Genomic DNA, 20,474 nt, shown 5'->3' on the forward strand with positions numbered 1-20,474 from the left:
AAGTGCTCATCTTGTTACGATATGAAAAGTTGTATATATTGAGTTATTGATAATTCTATAACATATAATAATTAATGGAAAAACATAAGGTGGAGTGATTATGATTATGATATGGTACATTTATGTACATTATGTATAGCACAGTTGGTGCAAGTGATATTGCACTTGGAGTGCATAGTCTGATTTTGATGATAGCACTGAAGTGCTTATTGCGTACACTCGTCTGACTCACGTACCTTGCATTTTCATAAATATGCATTGGGCTATGAACTTGAAAAATAAGCTATGAATCTAAAATTAAGTTATGAATCTAAAATAAGTTATGAGTCTGGAAACAAGTTTTGAATCTGAGAATGAGTTCTGAAATGTAAAAGTAGGTATTATGAAAATTAAACGTGAAAGTGAATATAAAAGTGAAAGATGAAAATGAGATATGAAAGTTTTGTATTGTATATGAATAAAAAAGAAAATGATATGACTATTACGTATGATATTATTCATTATGGCTTTGATATGACTATTTTGTATGATATTGTTTATCATGGTTTTGATAAAATCATGAGATGATTTTCAAGTCCCTGATGAGGAAAAATGGCTTGAATAAATCAATTTGGATATTTAGTGATTTTATTGGAATTTAAGTTAATGTTTTAAATTGTTATGATATTATTAAGTTTTATATAAGTGAATATGTTGTTTAGATGTTGTTAAGTTTGATATTTATATCACTTTAGTTTTTTTATAATGTCTCACTAAGTTTATACTTAGTATGTGATAATTTTCACGCATAGGTAAAGCTAAGTGGGTATCAATCAATAAAGAAAAGTTACATGTATAAGTAATGATATTCTACTATTTTAAAATTTCTAGATGACATGTATCCGAATAAGAAAAGTCTAAGATATGTTATTATGGATATAAATACAAATTTAAATTTTGTATTTTAGATAAAAATTATATTTTGACAGAGTAAAGAAATATTTTAAATTAGACAATTTATCTTATAATATGGAATAATATAGATCTGTCTAGTTGTTGCCTGAAACTGATATTGATTTGGAGGCTTAAATACTATAATATGATTTTACGTGATTATATTATTTATTGAAAGGATTAAATTGGATACATTTTAAAATTTTACTGATTTTTCAACCTTAGAATGTATGTAAAGCTATGTGACATCTTTGACTTGTATTCATATACGTATATGGGTCAAGGGTGTTACATTTATTGGTATTAGAGCTGTAGGTTTAGCTGATTCTAGGCCTAAACTGAGCCTGTTTTAAGCCGTATACACTTCAGCTGCTGAAGTGCCTTGGTACTGACCTAGATATCCACTAACTGTCATATTATGCAAAAGAATGATTCAGGTGTCCTGGCTATTTCTCGAGCATCAAACAAGGCTAGTTTTATGCCATCCTAGTTGTTATTATTTCTACTGTTGTGAGATTATTATTGTTCTCATTTGTAGTTTTATTTGTTATTACTCTGATGTATTTGGCCCCTTAAGTCTAATCCCTTACTCATTGGATTATTTATCAAAAAATGTTTGTGGGTACCAATACTGACGAGTCAATATCGATACTGAACCCTGAGTATCGATACCCACCTACTGGTATCGATAACTACTAACTAATATGGGCTAATTAGGTTAGGTGGTATCGATACTCCTAGATGAGTATTAATACTCTGATGTTGGGGATACAAGACTGAGTATTAATGCCAAAATTAGGTTTGATGTTTTGAAAATTACCTAGTAACGATATCCCTATTAGGAGTATTGATACTCTAGCTTGAGTATCGATACCAAAAATGTATTTTGAAATTTGATTTGTGCCCACGGTATCAATACCACCCTATGAGTATTGAAATCGGGCCTGTAGTATCGATACTCTCTGTATGAGTATCGATACTCCCTTTAGAAAATTTCCTCATTTTTCACCAGTTGAAGAATAGTATCGGTACTATTCTTCCAGTTCTAATAGTTGGACCTAGAAGTGCCCTGATTTGGGCACGAAAAATACCAACTTTCAGCACAAAATGTCCTATTAAGGTTCCCAATTTTTATTAAAGTGTTATGTTTGATAATAAGGGTCATAAAGAGTCCATAAACAGGCTGAAAACACCAAAAAAAAATCTACCATGAACATGTTTCGAACTTATGCAACCTACCAAAACACACCTAATGAGCTATATGTGGTAGAGTTGAGTTAGAAGTGAGTTACCTTGTGATTCTAAGCTACTGAAAGTGTCTAAGGCTAAACCCAAGACAAGCTTTTATTTCCCCTAGCTTTGAAGCTTTCTCCAACTTCTCTCATTAAGCGAGAAATCAATTACTAGCTGGTTTGGGAGGTTAGAAAGGTATTAAAAACACTTTCTAAAGCTGAAATCTTTTCAAAAATGGTTGAATAGCTAAGTTTTCTCAAACCCTACTAAAACCCACATTCTGAGAACCATGGCCAAAACTTGATCTTGTGGTCTCAAATTGAATCTCTAGAGGTGTCGGTTTCGATTCTTACAGTTGAAATGTCAAACAAGATTATCAAGGTTACCAAGTTATCACTTTTAACTTGTCTAACTTAAAGGGGAGAATAAAGAAGATGAAGGCTTGGAGAAGAAGAAAACGAAGCCTTTTGTGAGCTAAAAGAGATATCAAACGTGATATCACCAATCCTTAATTTTTTTTCAGCTTTTATTTTGATCAATGATATAATTACTTCCTTGGTCCTTCAACCTTCTTCCTAAGACTAAAATGCCACTTTTATGATAATTGGGCCCCAAGCCAAGCCCAACTCAAGTTTCAAATGGACCAAACTCTCCTACAAGACTAATGGGTTTGTCTAAACACTTTCAGGTTAGCCAAACTACTAACCCAAAATTTGGAGCATAAGTCTTATGATATATTGTGATATAAATGATATACGTACAAATCTCTTGAGCAAGGAATACCTATTTGAATTATTCATAATCCATATGATTACTCATGTAGAAATTTACAAAGTCTTATTTTTAAAGATCCAAGAAATTTTTGTTCGAGACTTTTAATTTATACTTTTTCGTGTTTTTTTGTTTTCATTTTTAATTGACATGGACCCAAGCCATCTTGTACTATGAGAATAATGCGTTGGTAATGATCGGGATAGCTCAGTTGGTAGAGCAAAAGACTGAAAATCCTCGTGTCACCAGTTCAAATCTAGTTCCTGGCATATGATTCATTTGTATGAGTATCTACTCTTCAAATTAATTGATATGGTTCGACATAATACATACTTATCTAGCTAAGTATATGAGAGTAAACCCTTATTTATTTTTTATTTTATTTTTTTCTATTTTGTATTTATTTTCTCATTTTTAAATGAGCAAAGAGTATATTATAATGTGACTATAAATAATTGCTTCATTGAGTCTCTCAACTATTAAAAATTACAAAATGACCACTCGACTATTCGCTATGTTCTAAACTCGTCATTTTCCATTAAACATTTGATGGTATTCTGAGTTATACGTTAACTTGTTAATTGAGATATGATAAAATATGATCTCATAATTTCAAACAACTATTGTATCTCAGTTAACATATTAACGTCAAACCCATGTGAATGTTAATTTTTTAATAGAAGATGATGAGTTTGGAACATAATGGATAGTCGGGTGACCATTTTGTAATTTTCAATAATCGAGGTACTCAACAAAGCAATTCCCTATAGTCGATGGACTATTTTTATATTTTTCCTATATATATATATATATTGTTTACAAAGGGAAGATTTTTTCCTATATTTTATAAATGTGAATAAAATCAAATTCTGATTATAAGATTAAAAGATGGGATATAATTTATTGGACATCACATATTATTCATACTATTAAAGTTAATTGCCTTCTGAAAGTAACATATAAAATTGTTGACAAATATAATGTATTTATCATTACTGACTTCAGATTTCAAGCTAAATCTTGTGAAAGATTTGGGAGAATAGAAAATTAAGTTCTGCCACTACAAGTTATGCCAGTACTGGAGGATAATAATGTGGAACGGAATTCATTTTGCGCTATCATATATTTCTCAGTTTTACTTTTAGTTATCGAAAAATTCAAAAACATTTTTTATAAATTATATTTTAATCACTCATTTCATTACATAATTTTTATTATTTTAAATATAATATTTTTAATTATTCGATTAAAACAACATTTTATTATATCAAAAGATCATACTCTTTGAATTGAAAATTACAGTAATTTGAAGTTGTCCAGACTGTACAACTAATAAAATTTCTAAATGAAATTGAAAATGATGATAATATTACTATGACTCGATTTATTTGTGAACTGAATCGTGATATCTGTGAAATAGTTAAATTATAGGGCAAACTACATATTATTACCTAAAATATCACTTTTGTTCCGTTTTAGTACCTAAACTTTAAATTTTTTCAAAATCATACCTAACATTTACTTTTTGTTTCATTTTAGTACATGTCGTCAACTTTTTGTTTCATTTTAGTACCTGTCGTCAACTTTTTGTTTCATTTTAATACCCTACTGTTAACTTTTTGTTTTATTTTATTACCTAAATTTTTAACCGTGGGGTACTAAAATAAAATAAAAAGTAAACATTAGGTATGTTTTAAAAAAAATTAAAAGTTTAGGTAGTAAAATGGAATAAAAGTGATAGTTTAGGTACTAAATGTGTACTTTACCCTAAATTATATAAACCTCTTATCACACTACAAGCATTCTGATATGTCTATTTTTTTTGTCAAATAACAATGAGCATTAATTTTACTTTGAAAATTCAAGACGTATATAAAATAAGGTAAATTATGTGTTTAATACGTAAAGTATCAGTTTTGGTTTATTTTAGTATTTAAACTTTTGTTTTTTTAAACTATACCTAAAGTTTAGTTTTTGTTTTATTTTAGTATCCGCCGCTAAAAACTAAACGGACGGACTCGCCGGCCGTCACATCTACAGTCGTTGGTCGTCTCATCGGCCGATCGATGAAACTTAAACTTTCCAACCCACACATTTTCGAACCTATGAATGTGATTCCGACTTCCGTTTCATCTAGAAATGTCTCAATCTCCCAAATTGATGAATGACTCTTCAATTTCTTCAAGTTCAAACTAAACTTAGATAATTAAGGCTACCAAAGATAACTCTTCTGGATAGTTATCACACCCCAAACCTAAGCGTTTGCTTGTCCTCAAGCAAAACATGCATGAAACACCTAACTAACAACAATGCCATAGAATAACCAATAAAAAATAACCAAGTAGAAAAGTTTCTTTTCCAGCCCTCAGTAAATGCTATAAAGCATATATGTAATCTCAAATAAGAAAATATCATGTCATCCCCTCAAAATCAGAATCCTCAGTGTGCAGTGCGTGAAATATTGGTACATTCAACCAATACTTAGCTAAGTTAGAAAAATTCACACCTACTTGTTAAAGGTATTCAATGCTACAACAATATTTCCTCACCAATGTTGGAATTCCAATTTATTTCTCTCACTATGTTGGAGCTATTACCAGCATTACGCAACTTATTCCCTAAGAATCTCAATTGTTTTATTAAAAATAATTACTATAGCATCTAATAAAGATAAGAGATTTACAGCTTGAAGATTTCTAAATTCTCTAAGTATTGAAAACATACACCTATGTGTAAAAAAAAATCTAAGGATCCTTAATTCGAAGGGTTTCTACAACATTTCCTATAGCTTTTCTTTTCAATTAATATTCATCATCGGACATCATCAAAATTCCCTAAACTACTTATTAATTTTTCAAAACTATCCTAAGGCATTACCAATGCAATTCTATATGCAAACTATGTTCCTAAATGCAACATTTAAACCTAACAACACACCCCCAAACTTAAGGGATGCATTGTCCCTAATGCATGTAACAAAAATAAAATAAAACAAACTAAAATATGATAAAGAGAAGCAGCACTCCCCTAAGTGGGCTTTCTTAGACTTTTTCGGGGGCTAATAACGTTCAGGCGGAGCTGCTTTGTTGTTGTATTGTCCTTCACCAAGCTTTTCCTCTTTTGATTGGTCGACACTGTTGAGGCTTTCGTCATAACCGCCTAAAAGACTGGAGTTGTTGATGCTTTGGCATCCAACTTTTGTTGTGTGTCTGGTACAGATCTTGTAGCTTCAACAGCCTGTGCGATGGGAGTGTTCTTCGGCTGACTCGCAACAACTAATTTTCCAACAGTAACTATAACATTATGAATGACTGTCACTACATCCAACTTTGGCTCATCAACAACAATGGTTGCATTTAGGAACATAGTCTTGGTCATCACATCCCTTTTTTGGGCATACTCCCAATATTGAACCTGGGCGTTGTGCATCTGTGACTACTTCTAAAGAGAATGACTTAGCAATGCCATAGCCTGGTTTAGCTTAACACCAATCAATGCTATAGTTGTTTTGAGGCCCTCCAAGGTTCGATCATCAATAGGCGGGAGTTGCGCAATAGCCATGGGAACAGAATGTTCCCCAGGAGCTTCATTAAGGTCCAGCCCTTCCTTTAACAATGTTCACCGTACAACAGTCAGGGTGATTGGGCTTCAATTCTCTAAAAGATTATCAGAAGACAAAACAACTACTTGTGCTTGAGAGCACATATAAGTAATTAGCAATGGAAAATATAAATATCCAGAAGTCTTCTGACCACAAGCAAATATTTCAGCAGAAATTATTTTTCCAACATTAATTTTTCTTCCAAATAAAATGGAATGAAGTAACAAGATTCGATCCTTAGTGAGTGGAAGAATGCATGGGTGGCATTAACCAATTCTAAGAAAAATAAACCATACTAGTGCATCACGATGGAGATCTAATCATCTCATGGTTCGAACACCAGTAGTTGATTTCGTGCAAGACCGACCGGGTAAACAAACATCTCTCCCTACTTGCTCCACTCCTCGTCGGTTAAATTTTGCAAAAATGTTGTATGCTCGCAAGGCGCTTCAGCGATACCCAACAATTGAATTATCGGTTTGGCCAACCAGTGGACCATCTTCTCTTAAACAAAGACTAGACGCTTAGTCTAATCGAAAAGATTACTGTAAAATTCCCAAATAGTGTGCTGATTTATGTCACCCGGGTGTTCACAAAATTTCCCCAACTTCCCTGAGTGATCAACTGAGAGATACAATCAAAGATTTGAAGCTCCTCTTCTGTTGACAAATCAAAACCTTGCTCATAACAGAAATCTCAGCCCTCAAATTCCTCCTCATAGCGTTGTCTGTACTCGTCATCCATAAACCGTGTGACTTACTCCGTCGAGGACAGTGCCAGCAAAGGCGGAATCGGTGTTCAGGCTTATGTTCCTGAGCTCGATTTCTTTTTAGGTGCCATGGTAATTTGTAGATCAAAGAAGAAAAATAGAAGAGAGGTTTTCAAGGGCTTTAGGGTTGTGAAGAAAATGAAAGTGGAATAAATAGGTGTAATGGGATTGAGTGAAAGAATGGATAAAAGATTATTTTGAAATTTAAAAAGATTTATGATAGTGGCAATTTTCTAAATAAATCATCGGTGATCGGTATATTTATCGATCTAACACCGATTAGATTATATTTTTTAATCTAACACCCGTAGCAGTAAAGCGCGTCTCCTGAATCGTGCTATATGCTGATTTGGCGTCACGTGGGTATAGCGCGCCCCTGCCCCGTGATATACGGTGATCTGGCGCCACGTGGGTATAACGCGCCCCCTGATCTGTGCTATATCTGGGTATCTGACACGTGGGGTATAGCGCGGTGCAGGGGATGCGCTATACCGCTAAATACCCACCCCTTCACGTCCCCATCCTTCCTATAAATACCCCATCCTCAATCACTTTTATCACACCAAATTTTCTCAAATTCTCTAAATTTCTCTCAAATACTCTATCTTTTTAAGGTATATTTTATAATATTTTTACTATTATGTATTTACTTTATTTAATATTTTACTAATATAATTCTTTTGCAGATATATAATGGAAGGCAGTCTACTTCGCTCGGATGTAAATCATATATCTCTACACTTTGCTGATACGGAAACATTTTAACTTTTTAATTTAATTTAAATTATTAGTAATATTTAGTTGATTTATTTAATGCATGATTATTAGATTAAGAATTAAATATCTCGACACTTTGCTGATACGATAACATTTTAACGTTTTAATTTAATTTAAATTATTAGTAATAATTAGTTGATTTATTTAATGCATGATTATTAGATTAAGAATTAAATATCTTGACACTTTGCTGATACGGTAACATTTTAACGTTTTAATTTAATTTAAATTATTAGTAATAATTAGTTGATTTATTTAATGTATGATTATTAGAGTAAGAATTAATTTTTGTAATTATTTATTTTTAGGAGAAAGACCGTGTATTAGATCCTTTTATTAGGAATCTTAAGTTAGTGATACCCAGCCGTGTCTTGCCGTATTTAGTAGAGGCTGGATTCGGTTACATAGGTAGATATCAGGGTCACTGTAAAATAGAGCCAGACCTGATTTCTGCCTTAGTAGAGCGGTGGAGGCCGGAGACCCACACATTCCATCTTCCGTGCGGAGAGTGCACGATCACACTTGAGGATGTTTCTATGCACCTGGGGCTTCCGGTGGATGGAGATGTGGTATCGGGGATAGCTTCCGGTTCTTGGACTACTTTGTGTCGGGATAGTCTAGGACGTGTCCCGGAAAATTGTATCGGAGGTAGGATACCGTTAAATTGGTTAGATGCCAATTTTAGGGAGTTGAGCGCAGACGCCTCTGAGGATGAGGTTAAGATGTATGCACATGCATGTATACTGTAATTGATAGGAGGGTTGCTGATGCCGGACAAATCGCGCAACCTAGTTAACTGCATGTGGTTGCGACATCTTAGCGACTTTCGTCTCACCGGATCATTCAGTTGGGGCTCGGCAATTTTGGCTTTGTTGTACAGGGAAATGTGTGGAGCCACTGACTACAGACGTAATACTATCGGCAGATGTCTCCTGCTGCTGCAGTCTTGGGCATGGTATCGATTGCCCTTTTATGTCCTGTTGTGAAGAACCCATTCGTATTTCCACTACTTCTGAGGTAATTATAAAACTGATTTTGTATATTAATAATTTTATACAGCGTATAACAAATATTTTTCCTTGAATAGGTGGTCTATTGATAGGAAAAGTCATCAGGAGCTACCTGATGATTTAGAAAAAATTAGGGTGCTAATCGATCAGAAGGCTGGCACACAAGTATGAATTTTAATGTTTAAAAATCGATTTTAGATTATAGTTATATAATTATATTATTATTTTGATAAAAATTATATATTATTTGTTTTAGTTTGAATGGGTGTCATATTCTACTGATGATGTGAGGGCGGTGATCCCACCTGAGTTGAGGGGTCCATCAGATGTTTGGATGGCGATGGTCCCTCTGATCTGTTATGCGACTGTCGAGTGGCACTCCACTGATCACGTGCTCCAGCAGTTTGGTTGTTTTCAACCAATTCCGGAAGCACCTCGCAATATGGACGAGTTGCATAGCTTAGATAGACGCGAAAAAACAGATACAGATTGGCTGGTGAGGCATCATGGGTGGGTCGTATTGTGGGAAGATCGACATCGGCGCCTTCCCCGTAGAGAGCCCATTTTTATGACCTCTTGATGTATGCTGATGATTATTATGATTGGTTTAACAGTAACGGGAAACCGTTTCTACTTCCCGAGGATGCACGAGGGCAGATCTTTCCACGACGTCGACAGAGACGTTCACCGACACAGCACCATCATCCCCCGACTCGTGAACGGAGAGCAGGTGCTTCCGGTTCATCCTCAGCTGCACCAGCAGGACCTTCCCAACAGCCACCGCAACCATATATGATGCCGCCATCGCCTTTCCATTACCAGATGTCACCGCCGCCGCCGCCGCCTTCACCTGGTTTTATGACCCCACCACCACCACCGTCATAGATAACCCCTCTTGGAGGCTATTATGGGTCTATGTTTGTATATCCAACTTGGGGTTCATATACTGGATATTTGGCGGGTTCAGTCTCATCACCCATGGCCGCAGCACAGACACCTCCTGCACAATTTTCACAGGCCGGTGGGATAGTCAGTCATACACCTCCAGGGTCCTTATTCTATGGAGGTGCTTCATCGTCATCAGCTCCTCATCAACCTAATGTACCTGCTCAGGACGACGACGACGATGACGATGGTGATGACGACAGCGAGGAGTTAGAACCAGTGATACGAAGAAATCCTCCTCAAGACCGACAGCCACCGCCCTGTGAAACACATTCGCGACGCAGGCATAGATAGAGTTTTTTATTATATTTGTATTTACTTTATTTTATTTAATTGTAATTTTTTATTATTTCTCATTTAATACTTACTTTATTTTGTTAAATTTGTTGGACTTTTTTTAATATATTTCAATTAATTTTGTTTATTACCATTTAATATCAGTTATTGTAATTTGGTTATCATTTACCATTTAATTCTTATTGTAAGTTTGTTGTATTGAAATACCAAATTGTTATTAGTTTGATAAAATTTAATGATTGTGTTCGTTTTTTTAATCTTCATCAGCGATTATCGAATGACATTAACTTGAAGTAAATGCAAATTAAAATATAAGAATTATTATTTGATAAACAAATACATTATTTCCTCATCAATTGTTACTTGATGACAATAGAAGTGAACATGTTTTTCTAGTGTGTCTTGGGTTTCTACAATGACCACATCTTCCGTCTTGTCTATATCTTTCTCGAATATCCATATCGCAATGAATTTGATTGGATTTTGGATGACCACGTTCCCTCAATAAACTCGGATTTGGTACAATCAGAAGCCAATCTTGAACCTCATCAGGGTCTTTGTCATTACCTATGGGGGAAACTCAAATTTGTGTACCTTAAAAACTTCAGATAGTAGGTATACGGGATCCACAAAATGGTTATAGTCTTGACGAGTATGCGAGCAAGCTGCTATCACATGAGAGCATGAATACTTCAAAGCTTGAAAAACCCCACAGTCGCACGTTCTGTCCCTTAGATTTACTCTTAACGACACAACTTCAATCCCTTGAAGAGGTCGCGACAACTCTATGACACGAAACATTTCATGCCTTCTTGAGAAGCCTGTTACAGACATTCCATTTGATGCAACAATTTTTTTCTGTAGATCTGCAACTAATCTAGGGTGATAAACATGACCGCCTTGCATCCAGGTTTGAGCTTGTCCCTCGAGCTTCGCAAAAAGCGCCCCCAAACGAAAATATGTAGTTTTTACCAAAGCCGCTACAGGTAAGTGACGTGCACCCTTTAAGGTTGAATTGATTGCCTCAGCCAAGTTGGTCGTCATGTGTCCATATCGATATCCACCATCATATGCGTTCATCCACATTTCTTTATCGATGAGGCTGATGTAATCGTATCCTTCCTCGTTCTTCGCCCGCAAATCTTGAAGCATTGATTCAAACGTTCGAGGAAGTAGTTCGTAACCTGATCAAAAAATGCATAACTTACTAACTTGCTTTCACTTACCCATGCGCACAATTAATTAACGCTCATCATTCTTCTTGTACCTTCCATGATAGTTCGCAGCAATGTGTCGGAGACAATACCTATGTTGGACAAAGGGTGGTTGCCACATTGGACCCAAAGACTCCATTGCTGCTTTGATCCCAGCTCTGCGATCTGAAATGACAGATTTTTTCCCTCGTGATAACATGTGCACGTAAATTTCGGAGGAAAAAAGCCCAAGAATCTGTATCTTCTCCTTCGACAAGAGAAAAAGCAACTGGAAGAATGTTGCGATTGCCATCTTGGACAACTGCCAATAATAAAACTTGCTTGTATTTTCCATACAAGAAAGTCCCGTCGATCTGGACCACAGGCTTGCAGTATTTGGTAGCATTAACGCACTGTGGGTAACTCAAAAAAACCCGGTAAAATTGGCATCGATCGCGAAGAACTCGATCATTATGGTATGCATAGGAGGTTTTGAAGTCCACAATTTTCCCAGGATTCAACCTCCGCACCAGCCTAAACCAACATGGAAGTTCGTTGTAAGATGCATCTCATTCGCCATGAAGTTTGACAATGGTATTTTGTTTTGCTAACCAAGCTTTTTTATAGGAGACGGTGTACTCATACTACGATTGTATAGCTGAAATCAACACTGCAACAGCTATATGAGAGCTTGCTTTTACCATGGGCATGATGGCTTGGCATATCACTTCAGAGTCCAAGTTGGGATGATCTTGGTTGACCCCTCCAGCACAACATGTGTGAGGACCGTTGTATACTGTTAGTTCCCATATGTTGTTTTTCCTCTTCATTTTCGATACACGAACCATCCAATTGCATCCGTTTTCGCATCGGGCGCAGTAGCATACATATTTTTTGGTCGTCGATCGGTTGACTCTGGACTGAACAGAATTACGGATATTTTAATTTTTTATAGCCATCATCATTTCTTCTTTGCTTGAAAACTCCATGCCTAAAGATAACTCACCATTATTTATTTATGAGTAATATCCATAGTCACCGAGATGAGGCATATCCGCAAATTCTGGCCCGTACATTGCACCATAATCAGCTTCATACATGTGTGCAGCATCATCATCGGAGTTGAATTGCGGTGATTCTGGGTGAATGAATAGTCCAGTCTCAGCACCATCCGCACCAGGCTCACGAAGCGGTTCTTCTGGTGGAGATGATGGTTCCTCTATGCTCTCCACATTTAGGTCGAAGAACATACTACTTGCATGCCTTCCCCTTGAACTGGAAGGCATATCGACATTGAGATCGAAAAAGCTCGCAGTCGAATGCCTCCCCCTGGAGCTTGAAGTCATCTTGTCAAATGGAAACTACACAGATGGTTGCGTCGATGGCATCTCCATATGGTCAAAGAAATTTGCAGATGAATGCCTTCCCCTTGAACTGGACGCGGTGTTGCCATACGGATTGTTCATGGACCCACCTCGGTACATATCGTAAGGAGTTGCGGATGAATGTCTCCCCATTATGGCATTAAAATCATTACACATTACTGTAGTTGGGCTGTCAACTTGATCAACTTGTTCAGTCAGCCCATAGTATGAGCTTAAAGATTGACCCCAAACAGCACGCACTTGAACAAAATGTGCATACATCTCAATAGCGGCGTCTGAATAATTACTTTGAGCTTCAACCATCATTTGAACATCATCATTGTTCGAAAGTTCGAACGTTGTATAAGTTAATGGCAACAATGATGTTGGAACTCTGTACTGCAAGACATTCTTCTGTTACTTTCAACATGAATCTTCCTCGAAATCTTTGTTATCAGCTCCTCAAGAGTTATATTTCTCTTGAATGATATTTTAACATGCTCATTTGATACGAAAACAACGCCGATTTCATCTTCTCGAATTTCACCATCATAATAAACAATAGTTGAAAGTTGCTCAATTCTTTGAGTTTAAAAGTGCAACAATATTATATCTGCAAAGAAATAACTTAAACAAACCTGGTTAAATAAATTATATATGAACGAAAATATAACACAATTTTTTTTACACATCAACATAAATAATTTAAATAATATAATTTTATATTATTACTTGCACCGCAAAACTATTTCGACGTATGCTCCCGCTTTTCAATTTTACAAACATAAAAATTAATTGAAAATAATTAGTATAATATTTTTTCAAATAATGATAATAAACAATAAGTATAATTAAAAAATTATAACAAAATTACCTCATAACGAAAAATCGCACGAACTTCTAAATCAAATATAAGAAGATTGCCAGAATTATTACTCGTTGACGGAATTGTTGTATTAATTTATAAGAGAGGAGAGATGCGAGGAGATGTGAGGAGAGATGCGAGAACCGGAGGTATTTATAAACATATAAGGCGTGGTACCTGCACCGCGTTATATGTAATTATTATATAGCGTAAATCAGGGACCGCGTTAAATATAATTTTGGTACGGCGTATAGCGCGGCCCCTGATCCGCGCTATACCCCTAAGTGGCGTATAGCGCGAAGGAGGGGGCGCGATATACCCAACGTGTAACCCAGCCAGCGTATAGCGCGGTACAGGGGGCGTGCTATACTCCACGTGGCGCCAAATCAGCATATAGCGCGGTTCAGGGGGCGCGCTTTACTGCTACGGGTGTTAGATCGGGAAATATAATCTGACCGGTGTTAGATCGGTATATATACCGATCACCGGTGATTTTTGGGGAAATTCGCCTATGATAGAGGGATAAAGATAAATTGAATATGTGGTTATGATAGGGAAAAATGGACGGTGAAAATTTAAAGAGAGTTAAATTGGTAACATCTCATACTGAGTTTTACCATCAGAACTTAGTTGGTTGTTCTTGCATCGCTGGAGCATTAGTACAACGAAGATATCAACCAAATTCTAAAGAGCTACGTAGCATGAGAGAGTTAACTTAAGAACAATCAAATGAAAACGCTTGTACAAAAAATAATAAAAAAGAACACTTAAAAATAAATGTCAAAAGAATTGACTTATTCAAGAGAATGAAATATTAAAAATAATGAGGATCATTTAGTGTGATCGAAGCGAAGCTAGGTTTTTGTTGCTGGCAATAATGCTTCAAGTGTTGCCCATTGACTTTAAATATGCTTCCATTCACCAAGTTTTCAATAATACTGCACCAAGAGGGAAAACTTCAAGAACTTCAAAAGGGCATGACCAACAAGAATACAACTTGCCAGGGAATAATTTTAATCTTGAATTAAATAACAACATTTGTTGTCCAATAATGAATTTCCTTGGAAAAATATTGTGTTCATGACATTTCTTGCTCTTATCTTTATAATGCATGAACTCTTATAGGCATTATTTTGAATTTCCTCCAATTCATTAAGTTCCAGCATCCACTGTTCACCCACATATTCAAGATCGAAATTCAGCCTCTTTAACACCCATAAAGTTTTGTGCTCCAACTCCATCGTTAAGTGACTTGCTTTACCATAAACAAGACGATAGGGGGACATTCCCAATGGAGTCTTATAAGTAGTTTGATAAGCCCATAGTACTTCTTCGAGGTGTTGAGAGTAATCCTTTCTAGAAGGGTTCACAACTTTCTCAAGGACTTGCTTGATTTCTCCGTTAGACACCTCAGCTTGAATATTAGACTATGGATGATATGCTGTAGCAATCTTATGTTTCACTCCATATATATTCAATGCCCTAGCAACCTGATGACCAATAAATTGAGATCCTTCATCACTGATAAATGCACGAGTTGTTCCAAAACGAGTGAAAATGTTTTTATGCAAGAATCGCAACACTGCTTTAACATTATTATTTAGCAAGGCTACAACTTCCACCCATTTGGATATATAATCTACAACAACTAAAATGAAGAGGTTACTACATGAAGAATGAAATGGACCCATAAAGTCTAATTCCCACACATCAAATAACTCGATCTCCAAAATAGGTTGTATTGGTATTTCATTTCGACGAGAAATATTTCCAATTCACTGAAAGTGATTATAATGCTTTACAAAATCATTAACATTCTTATAAAATGATGGACAATAATATCGACACTGAAGTACCTTTGCTGCTGTACGCATACCACTAAAATGTCCACCATATGGGACACTATGGCAATGTTGCAGAATGTTTTGCGGCTCACGCTGAGGAATACATCGTCGCATGAGTTGGTCGTTACATTGCTTAAATAAATACAACTCCTCCAATGGTATTGCTTTACATCCCGCAAAAATTTCCTTTGGCCTTGGTAATTTAGGTCTGGTGGCATCATGCCACTAACAAGATAGTTGGCAAAATCAGCATACTATAGTAATGTTGTAGCAGCTAGCAAACGCTCATCAGAAAACTCATTTGGAATCATCAAAATGCTACCATCTTTACTGTCAGACTCTAACCTAGACAAGTGATCTTCCACTTGATTATCAGATCTCTTTTTATCCTAAATTTCAAAGTTGAATTCCTAAAGTAACAATACCCATCTAATTAAATGAGGTTTTGTATCCTTCTTAGCAAACAAATGCTTCAGCGCTGAGTGAAGGTATAAACAATCACTTTCGTACCTACCAAGTAGGAACGAAATTTATCAAAAGCGAACACCACAACAAGCAACTCCTTTTCAGTTGTGGTGTAGTTGATCTGAGCTTCATTCAATGTCCTACTAGCGTAATGTATCGCATAAAATATTTTATCCTTTCGTTGCCCCAACACTGCTCCTACCGTGAAATCACAAGCATCGCACTTTAATTCAAAGGGCTAAGTCCAATCCGATGATATAATAATAGGGGCATTCACTAACTTCAATTTAATTGTCTCAAAAGATTGAAGTACTTCATCATCAATAACAAACTTTTTGTTTTGCTTCAGCAATGAGCACAATGGCTTAGCAATTCGAGAGAAAATTTTTAACGAATCTTCTATAGAAACCAGCGTGACCAAGAAAGCTTCGAACTGCCTTCCCATTAGTAGGTGGAGGAAATTTTTCAATAACCTCTACATTTTCTTTATCCACTTCAATGTCACGGCTTGAAATTCGATGCCCAATCACTATGTCTTATGGGACCATAAAATGACATTTTCCCAATTGAAAACCAAGTTGGTCTTCGCATCTTCTCAAAACTGTAACCAAATTGCTCAAACACTTGTCAAAATCTTACCCAAAGACTAAAAATCATCTATAAAAACTTCAAGGTAATTCAATTATATTGGAGAAAATGGCCATCATACATCGCTGGAATGTCGTTAGAGCGTTACACAACCCAAATGGCATTCTACGAAAAGCAAAGGTGCCACACGGACATGTAAAAGTTGTTTTCTTCTGATCTTTTGGAGCTATAGCAATTTGTTTATAACCATTATATATATCCAAAAAATAATAAAAAGTATTGCCTGTAAGTCGATTTAACATTTGATCTATGAAGGGCAATGAAAAATGGTCTTTCCTTGTTGCTTTACTGAGCTTCCTATAGTCCATACATATCCTCCAACCGGTAGTGGTCCTTGTCAGCACTAGCTCATTTTTATCATTTGTCACCATAGTAATGTCACCCTTCTTTAAAAAGCATTGCACGAGACTAACCTTATTACTATTCTAAATCAGGTATATGATCCCAGCATCCAACCATTTTAGAATCTCCTTTCTAACCACTTCTTTCATGATCTGATTCAAACTCCGTTGGTGTTCAATCGAGCTACTATTAGAATCCTCCAAAAGAATTTTGTACATGTAAAATGAAGGACTAATACCTTTTATATCAGCGATGCTCCACATGATAGTCTTCTTATGTTCCTTCAGCACATCTATCAACTAAGTTTCTTGTGATGTTATAAGTTGTGCTACCACAATAACTGGTAACGTCTCATTTTCTCTAAGATAAGATTATTTGAAATGCTCTGGTAAGGGTTTCAATTCAAGATTCGGTGCTTCTTAAATAGATGGCTTTGGTGCTTGAGTCATATGATCATGTACTTGCAATGGTTCTATGCTCTGAAGATACTTGCTACAGATTTTGGCTTCTTCATCTGTCAAGAATTCTTCAAATGCTTCGAAATCACATAAAGTATTATCTTCGCTATAGCATTCCTCTAGATGCTTCTATGTAACAATATCAAGCACATCAAGTGAAAAACAGTCAGCAGTGTCATTGATGTAAGAAACATTATTCAAGACATTAAAAGTAATATGTTCATCATTCAAACGTATAGTTAATTCTCCCTTTTCAACATCAATCAAAGCTCATTCCATCGTAAAGAATGGTCAACCGAGAATGATTGGAACATCTTTGTTCACTTTATAATCCAAAATAATGAAGTCTGTTGGAAAGATAAACCTATCCACTTGCACAAACATGCTCTCCACAATACCACTAGAATGCATGGTAGAGCGATCAACAAGTTGCAAAGTAACCATAATAGGTCTTGCATTGCCGTTTCCAAATTTCTAAAAGATTGAAAACGGTATTAGATTTATGCTAGCACCTAAATCACATAAGGATTTACCTACAAATGTGTCACCAATGTTACAAGGAATAGTGAAACTCCCTGGATCTTTAAGCTTTAGTGGCAATTGACTAGTAGTCATAACGCTACAACCTTCAGTAAGAGTGATTGTCTCAAATTCACCAAGTCTTCATTTCTTCAAAATAATTTCCCTCATGGTTTAATATAATTCATATCTTGCTCTAAAGCATCAATTAATGGAATGCTCACTATAAGTTGGCGAAGTATATCGATGAAAGATTTGTATTGTTAATATTCCTCTGTCTTCTTTAAGCGCTATAGAAAAGGTAGAGGCATTTTCGTTTGTTGTTGTTGTGGCACTAGAGTCGAATCTGTATCAAATGCATCAGGGGTTGCCTTTGGAAATGGTTTTACCCCTCATCTTTCGCTGGGGATTGACTCATATTTGGTTCATACTCAACATCTTTACTCTTCCCTTTACCATGCCGATGAGCTTCCTAATTCTTCTTCCTCGGTTCTTCAACTGGGTCCCCAATATGAATTCCACTTCTTGTGGTAATGGCCTTGCAATGATCCTTACCATTTTGCTTAGGATCCTCAGTGTCGCTAGGTAGCGATCCTAGCAATTGCCTATTGAGAGCATTAGTCATTTGTCCCATCTGATTCTCAATAGCCCTTAAAGAGGTAGATTTGAAGTTTGGCATTGGTAATTCTTCTTTTACTATGGCTGAGCAACATATTGATGTACATGCGGCTGCGGTATTTGACTCTACTAACTGTACTATTGCCATTGATATTGTTGATGATATGGATTGGCAACGTTCTGACTTTTTCAATAGAGATTATGATGATTTCTAAAATTTAGGTTGTATGTGTTTCCAAACGCATTATCTTTCATTTGATAATTTCACATGTAGTATATTGATTCTCGATTTTGGGGGCATTCATCAAAATTATGGTCATCACCACAATATTCACAAGTGACAAGAGATACGACTTTAACTTCATACATTCCTCCTGGTTTATGCAATTTCTTCACATTTCAATCAATGTTGAAATCTGAGATTCCATAGAGTTAAAAGCTTCTGAGTCTACTGTTGCAGTTCCACTTCGACCAAACGTTTTGCGCGTATTAGGGTATTGACAATCATTGGTGGAAATTTGCTCGAGGATGACATATGCTTCATTGTACGTATTATCCAGCAAAACTCCATTCGTTGAGGCATCAACCACCATTTGAGTGTGAATATTTAGCCCATTATAAAACATATCCATTTGAGTCCAACGTGGGAATCCATGCATAGGACACTTTCACAACAAATCTTTAAATCTTTCTCATGCTTTAGACAAACTTTCACCATCCATCTGCTTGAATGAAGTCAAGTTATTTCGAAGCTTAGCATTGTATTTGATGGGTTGAATCACAACAAAATTTTCTGCACTAATTCATTCCAGGATGCTACAACACATGGCGGTAGTGAACTCAACCAACTCCTTGTTTTATCATACAATGAATAAGGAAATAGCTTCAGCTTCAGGGCCTTCTCCGAAACACCTTGCTTAATAAAGGAATCACAAACCTCTATAAAATCTCACAAATGGGCTATATGATCTTCAACAATAGAACCTCTATATTGTCCCATGGATTGTAGTATTTGGAACATAACTGACTTGAGTTCAAAATTTGCAGTATTTATGATTGACCTCACGATACCCGGATGTAGATCATCCAAAGTCAGTACCATATGCTCACGAATAGGGTGATTTCAATTATCTACATTATGATTTAGTTTCCCAACACGAATTTTAGCTGGTAACTCATCATTCTCTCCATTCTGCAATGGGGGTAGAGAATTGTTAGTATTTCCAACATTCATGTTTGATTGATTTCTAGCAGCTTTTCTTCAACGGCGTCAGAAAGTTCATTATATCTCTGGATCAAACGATTCTAGCTCATTTTCACTATGGGTCATAAACTAACAAAACTAGTAAGGATTAGTACCTATAAAAAGAAAAGAAATCAATAGGTAAGAAAAATAAACTTTAACGTACAACCGATGCTCCCCGGAAATGACGCCAAAAACTTGATGCTACAAAAATTCTATAGCATACAACGCAAGTGTACGTATCGCAAATCAAGTAATAAAGTGGTAGCAAACTAATGCAATGGATATCGAACCCACAGAGAGCAAAATGGTTGTATTAAAGTTTTTGACAATAAGATGAATCAAAGGAAATTGATGCTAAAGTTAAAGTAATGTAATCAATAATAAAATATACCATTTTATGCTACAACATTCCAGGAAGCAAATGGTCAGCTATCAAATTGACGAATATACTATTATGAATCCTAAATTCTATACAAGCGTTGAATACTTAATATATGTAATCAGTATTGATTAAATCCATTTAAACTACTTTAATAATTTTCATCAATTAAAGATTCAAATCATTAGCAATGATAA

General features: G+C 35.7%; 1 non-coding gene across 1 annotated transcript; it reads left to right on the top strand.

Moving 5' to 3' along the window:
* Positions 1–19,300: 19,300 nt before the first annotated feature.
* Positions 19,301–19,407, top strand: LOC120218329. The gene has a single exon (XR_005525229.1). It is a non-coding gene; the product is annotated as a small nucleolar RNA R71 (small nucleolar RNA).
* Positions 19,408–20,474: the final 1,067 nt, after the last annotated feature.

The sequence above is a fragment of the Hibiscus syriacus genome, unplaced genomic scaffold, assembly GCF_006381635.1.
Source record: "Hibiscus syriacus cultivar Baekdansim isolate YM2019G1 unplaced genomic scaffold, ASM638163v2 tig00000773_pilon, whole genome shotgun sequence".
NCBI lineage: Eukaryota > Viridiplantae > Streptophyta > Magnoliopsida > Malvales > Malvaceae > Hibiscus > Hibiscus syriacus.